Raw genomic sequence first — 6,979 nt, forward strand, 5'->3', positions numbered from 1 at the left:
AGGGTTTTTTGCTTTCCAAGATGAATACCTCTGATAAGCTTGGCTATTCCTCATATTAATGCCATTAGATACCTTTGATAAGGGTCATTGTCTCCTGTGAATCTTTCTGAGCTGGAAACCAGACTTGCATTTCACAAGATGCTCTTATAGAACAAATTTTGTACTGTGGCTCAATGTTTTGTTTTATTCCTTTTCTAATAGTGTATTTGGTTTGCTTTTGTGTCCATTTTTGATCATTTGGCTGCCTAAGCTGAGGTTGAAGCAGCTGTGTTACTGTGGTGATTTGAATACACCACTATTAGCCTTCTGTGTTGCTAATTTCTTTATATGGAAGAGTTAAAATTCAACATTCCAAATTCTGTTTAGCCCAAAACCTTCTAATTTATACTAGTAAGCAAGGCAAGCACATATTTTTGATGTCAGAGCCTAAAATGAAATGTCCTTAGCTTCTCATAAGGTTTAGCAGCAGGGGGTAAGTCAGGACTTAATGTGAATGTACAGCAACAGCAAAACTACAGACCTTTAGAAAGGGATGAGAGTGTCTTCCAGAGTTCTGAGGTGAGTTATAACAGGAGGGAATAATTCTCTCTCCAAAATTTTTTATGCATCATTTGTTAATCTTGCAAAGTACTTCCTGAAGGTTTTTGAAGATGCTTTGCAGCAGATCACAGTATCTTTATGTTACGAGGAATTATTCTAAAAAAAGAATTATCTAGTTAAAATTTTAAACAATGCATGTAGGTTTCAAATAACAAGCAGTCTAAGATGAAGGTTTCAAGCACTACTTACTTCTTAAACTGCAGTGGAATTATCCTGTTAATGTTGATGAGTAGCATAGTTTGAATCAGTAGAACTCCACATTAGTGCTAGATTTTATAGTATCGAATGTTTTGTTGTTATATTTTTACTCTGTAAAACCAGGATGATTGCTAGCTCTCCACAACCTGGGGGCAGGCAGCAGAATTTTTGAAGGTAAATAAAATACAGTTACTTAGTCTCATCAACTGAACACATGACTTTATAAAAACTTTTATTGTGAACCCTAAGTGGTACTACAAAGCTCTTCAAATTCCTAAGAAGATATCTGCTGTGTTCTGGGTGCCTTTATTCTGGATTGATAGAGAGAGTACTTTCTCACACTAGGTGCATGTACTTAATTTTTTTATTCCTTCTTCTATTTTCCTTTTCTTTGGCATTAGAGAAATATGATGCTACTGTAGATACTACAGTTTATGGTTGGCCTATTACCCAGAAGATACCCTGCAGTCATATCCAATAAGCCAAGTTCACTGGCATCGGATAGACGTTTGAAAGGATAAGTCTCGCACAACATTGATTCCTTTATGGAAAAGAGGCTGTTCTGGATTGAAGACAAGGATGATGTCCAGGTCTTAGGGTTCTGATTTAAAGGACGGAGATTTCAAAAGACTGTATTTAACACTCTGCTCTTGTGCTATTTTTAAATTTTTTATTAATAGAGTCAACTGTGCAAGGAAACAGGTGGGGTAAGTGCATATCCTGATGGTTTTCTTGTTTTTTGGATAGCCTGACTTATTTCTTTCATCCTTTTTGCTATGATTTAAGCTTAACTAATTGTATGCTAGTATTGGTCCCCAAAACATATAGGAGCTTTTAAGGCTCTTCATTGCTTGCACTTGGTCCTTCATAGCATCTGGGGGAACATTGATGGCTCTTCTATCTATCTTCACAGATGCAGAGAAGGAGTGAAATAATACAAAGACATATTTTTATGAAAAGAAAAATCTGTGTGAGGATTGGAGTTGTGAAATTAAAGATAACTTTTAATATCTAACAAAATACTTTTCTAGCACTACAAATTACAAATGTAGTGTAATATCATTCTCTGTTTGCTAAATGGAAAGTGTGATACCAGCTTATTGAAGTAACCTCAATATTGCAATTCTTCAGTTAGCCTTTAAATAGAACAAAGTGAGTCAGACTCAAACAATTATGCTTGGAACAAAGAGATTTGATTACTTAACCAGAGGCCTCTAGCTTTTAAGTCAATACCATAATTTTGAATCTTCATTTGCAGTGATCTTTATAAATACTGCTTCATAGCTTAGTCTTCTAAAACTCTTATCAGGAAACAATTATAAAAGGCCAGCTTCAGGCTTGGTGTAATTAAATGAAGTAAGTGAATCTACACCGATGATGCATTTGGCTCAAGATTACACTGCCATCTAAATGAAAATATTAAGTGTGCAGCTGGTTTTAATTATATAACAAGAATAAAATTATGTGTGGACATTTCTAGAAATTATTAAGGGCTTATAACTGCATTAGAAATCCAGAAAGCATCCACTGACATAGGGTAAACATTCCAGTTGGCACAACTTTCCCGTCAATCATTCCCTACACTCTACAAATTTCCACTCTGGGCATTATGATAGGCAGGGGAGATGCAAGTTTCTATTTTGCAGTTGAACTAAGGTTCTCCTCTTGTGCCACCAGTTTCCTTTATGTTCCTGTACATATCCAAGAGTCATCACAGTTTTCAGTACTGCAACACTGCAGACTTTGAAATCTGGAACAAGATCAGATTTCAGTACTAGACGACTGCTTCCAAAGGAGAGGGAATGCCATCACTGTCATATCACAGATTAGCTACAGATATAGTGAGCTTAGAACTTTACCAGGAAATTGGAAGAATAAGGAAACCCTTGACCTCTACATTTCTGAAGTTCATAGAAGAGATGCTTATCCATTTATTTTGCTAGGAGAAGGAGAGAAGGCATAGTTAGATGGTATATTCATAATTTACCTACTAGAGGACACGCATGCAGTGGTTATGATAATTTTTGTAATAAGAACACATGAAACCTACTTGAAAATCCACAGGCTTGTTTGTTTACCTGTCACAACGTAGAATCTCCTGATTTTCACAAATCACACCTTACTAGGCTGGATGGGTGTGCCAGGGTGACTGCACAAAGACTTAAGAACGCCTTCAGCCAGGATGGTGTCAGCCCATCTGCAGAGCTCGCTGCTGACTCCCTCAGCAGTGTGACTAGTTTTCATCCTGTTTTGAGGTGTCTTTTACCTCAGGCTATTCAGGGTAGCTGAAAGATAAATAATGTGCTTCCAAGAGCAAAAAAACCCCACAGGAATGCTTAACCACAGCTCCTAAGTTCCTCTGTGAAGCTGTGCCAAAATGCAAATACAGCTGTATGAACTAGGGACCAAGGACATGAAAAGTAGGCTATAATGAGCAAAATAACCAGCAGACTGAGTAGATTACAGGAGCTATCCATGGCTGACCAAGAACAAGGAACAATTGAGTTTTATTAGCTTTCTTAGGGTTTCTGAACTCTAGGAGAATATTTGATGTGGGCTATGGTTTTATTCTGTGCACGCTTTTAATTTGAAAACTTACTGTTTCCTCAGGATAATGTAATTATATCTAGTGAGGAATAAAAATTGAAAGCACACGTTGTGTGGGAAAGATTAATCACATGAAAGATTAACAACGGCCATTACAAATGAGAAAGATAGCTTGACAGGAATTTCTTGGACTAAACAGTTAAATTTTTCTCATAGCTCTAGGATATTCACTGTTTTTGGAAATATGATATACAAGATAGTGTAACTTCTCTTCAGAGAATGTTTGAAAATATTTTGATTATACCTTACTAGCTGGCCTTATATATATTTTTTAACAGGCCATCAGTTTAAAAATTGATCTAAGTCTTAGCATAAGCATATCTGATCAATTCAATTCTATGAATAGGTCAAAAAACAAAAAATAAATTAAAATTTTTCTTTGGTAATACAGAAAAATTTCAAGGAAGTACAAGTGGCTATATAGCTATAAGTAGGCTTTGAAGTTTTGCTAGCCGTATCAGAAATCAGCATGAGATAACATGGCAACAGGGAAGTTTTGGAGGATGGCTTGTTAGATGAAGAAAGAAGGAAGGAAACATAGAGTTACAGTGGCATATACATGCAAACTTTGTAGAACAGTTATGACAAATGCAGTTATTGTCCTTATCTTGATTATTCATTTATATACTTAATTTGATTAGGCTTTTTATAAGAAATTTTAATGTGATAGTAGAACTTAATGTCTCCAGTTCTTAAAACACAGAAAATTTGTGCCAAACAATGTAGTGAAAAGACAATAAAACTGCCCACAAGTTGTATTTTGCCTATGTGAATACGACTGGATATTGAAGTCCAAATTCTCTTTATTAATCTTATTATTCTAAGCATCAGTAAATAACAAAGATACAAATTTTCCAATAGATGTTAGTATCAATGGCCTTGTCTTCTTTTCTTCTGATTTGCTATATTGCTGTAAAACTCACTTGATGAGACTAGAAACTGACAGTCTATTTTTATAGACTATTATTTTTTTTCTGCAGTGTCAAAGAACCATCTAATATCTATGAAAGATAAGGAAATACTGCTACCCACATTTACATTTTCAGAGCTGATACAACACTATTCTTGTAATACCACCTATCTCAAAAAAAAAGAAAAAAGGCCTGGAACCATCCTGAGCTGCCACTTGCTCCCAAGATGCTGCACATGCTTCCAGTTACCTATGGTTTTCCTCATGAGCAGGTGTTCCTCTGAAACAGCTGAACCTCTCTCATCAGATGCCAAAGGCTCATCCTCAAGAAGTCTGAAAGATGGCATGAAATTACAGAGAAGACTTTCAAGACTCAGGTTTTGCCACTAATTCCTTTAAAGAAGCAGATAAAAAAACCTTTTGCATCAGTGTGAACAGCATTTTAGCCTCAAAAAGAAACCCTTCGAAATTGTGTGAACTATAATTGGAAGCCTTTGAAGGACTTCTGATGGAGACTTTGGAAGACTTCAGCACTGTTTTCCCTAGCTCCTGGATTCAATGAGGCTCAAGCAAGACTGCTATCAACCTGTTTAGACACTGGCAGTTTGTGCAGCATGTGTAGGAACAGTTGCAGCTACCTGGGGAATTTCAGTCCAAGCAAAGAAGCACACGGGTATTTTAATTGCTTGGACTCATGAGTTGGAACAATTTACACGGAAAAACTTGGCCAAGTTACCACTTTCTGCCTCACCATCAGCTGCACAGCTCACTGAGTTTCTTCTGAACTCCCATAATTTGCAGTGAGACATCCTAAGGTAAACCCTAACTCATGTTGCATATGGCCTGCAAACATATGGTTTGTTTCAAGAACTTGAGTCCTATAATTGTTCAGTAAAGCAGTCAAGTGTATGTTCATCTCCTTGAAGTTAGTGGGAGCTGAGAACAGAATTATGATAAAATATATACCTGAGGGCTTTGCTGCAGCAGAATTCAAGGGGGCTCCTTTTGCATAGTCCTTTTCTGTGAGGCCAAACTCTGCTGTATTGCATTTCAGTAACTGTTTTATTGATAAATCTGTGTAATTATTCTCAGCTGTAAATTTTCATAGTTCCAGAATGTGTTGATTTAAAAAGCAAAAATCAGTAGTTAGCATTGGATTCATAATGAGTAGACTAAAGAAGGGGCAAAATGAAGTAAACTATAATTACTTCAATAAGGAGAAAGCAATCCTTGCGTTTATATTGTCAGCTCTACTTAATTTGTGCATGAAAAGCGTCTAGAAATTTTATATAGCAGTTTCAGCCTCTTAAAGTTAGGATTTATTAACTTTTTTATTTATTAATAAAATAATTATCTTCATATTATTTTAAAATATAGCTATGGAGTTGTTTTGTTTTGATTTTTACACCCATCAATAGCATAGCAGACAGAAAACAGTTTGGAGACAACACTAACATTTCTAGATGACTAATGTTTTTAAATATCAGATACTGAAATATAAAATACTACAATATATGTTTGTAAAGACTAGAATGACAAAATATAGGTCTCACAATAATGTTAAAGTAATAATTAAGATAGATTCAACACTAATGATTTAACTTGTGGTAGGTACTGACTTGCTGCAGTAGCCTGCTACAGATAGACTTGTCTGTCCTCTTTAAGATTCTACGTTCTGTGCATGACCAATGACATCTAGAGCATCTGTACACATACAAACATATTTAATTGAATTAATAATGGGGTTGATCATTTAGTTTCCTTAGTTTCACTAAATTTCAGTCTTAAAAAAGTTTCTCAATTTACAACAACATTTTTCCAATTTGCTAAGTAAAATAATTTAGATGAAATTCCTTATCTCCTTCATTTGGTGAAATCTGTCAGAAAAAAAATTACATGTTTCAATCAGTTTTTACTGTATGTATACATATATGTATATGTAATAGAAAGACAAGTTTAAGTCTTACATATAGTCAGTAAAGACTGCCTGGTAGAAAATTTAAGCCAGGACAAAAAGGATATTTCTCTAAGAGGCGTGCTGAAAAGAGTGCTCATTTAGTACTTGATACAGAGCTCCTTCAAGATCCGTCCAATTAATTAACCTGGGTGTGTTTTTTGGCTGCCATCTATGATGATTGTTCCACTTCAGCCTGAACTTAATGGAGTTGTAATGAATCCTTGTTTATATTCTTATAATTAACATTCAATTACACACTTTTGCTCATAAGTATTTGGTTAAAAATGGTTTCCTTGGCAATCATGACTTCAGTGGAGACCCATCTTTGGCAGCTTAAACTTAAGACGTTTAACATTTTGGACCGTTACTTCCATAAGTGTATTCCATATAGATGACCTGAGGTCCACTGTGCCAGTTTATGAAATTACTCCTTCTAAGTGGAAGGGAGTGTTTTGAAGACATGGCTACCATATCCTAGTTGACTTGTGGTTCTCAAAGACAATTATCTTCTGTAAGCTAAATGAACACTGTTTTCGTCTTGGCAATTAATGAACTACAGAGAAAACAATATCTTATTATTATTATTGGTGATAAAAGAATAGAATCCAGCTGTTAGTGTCTAGCTAGATTTATTTTGAACTGGCAGCAAGAAAAAGTAATGACACTGTAAAGTAAGGCTACTAAAAGTTTTAACTTAATTCAAATAT

At 35.3% G+C, this 6,979-nt stretch overlaps 1 long non-coding RNA gene across 1 annotated transcript; it reads left to right on the plus strand.

Annotated features, from left to right (window-relative positions):
* The first annotated feature begins 210 nt into the window (after nucleotides 1–210).
* Nucleotides 211–5,611, plus strand: LOC138105661 (uncharacterized). The gene is made up of 3 exons (XR_011148602.1): nucleotides 211–558; nucleotides 1,200–1,505; nucleotides 4,386–5,611. It is a non-coding gene; the product is annotated as an uncharacterized lncRNA (long non-coding RNA).
* Nucleotides 5,612–6,979: the final 1,368 nt, after the last annotated feature.

The sequence above is a fragment of the Aphelocoma coerulescens genome, chromosome 2, assembly GCF_041296385.1.
Source record: "Aphelocoma coerulescens isolate FSJ_1873_10779 chromosome 2, UR_Acoe_1.0, whole genome shotgun sequence".
NCBI classification, from domain to species: Eukaryota; Metazoa; Chordata; class Aves; order Passeriformes; family Corvidae; genus Aphelocoma; species Aphelocoma coerulescens.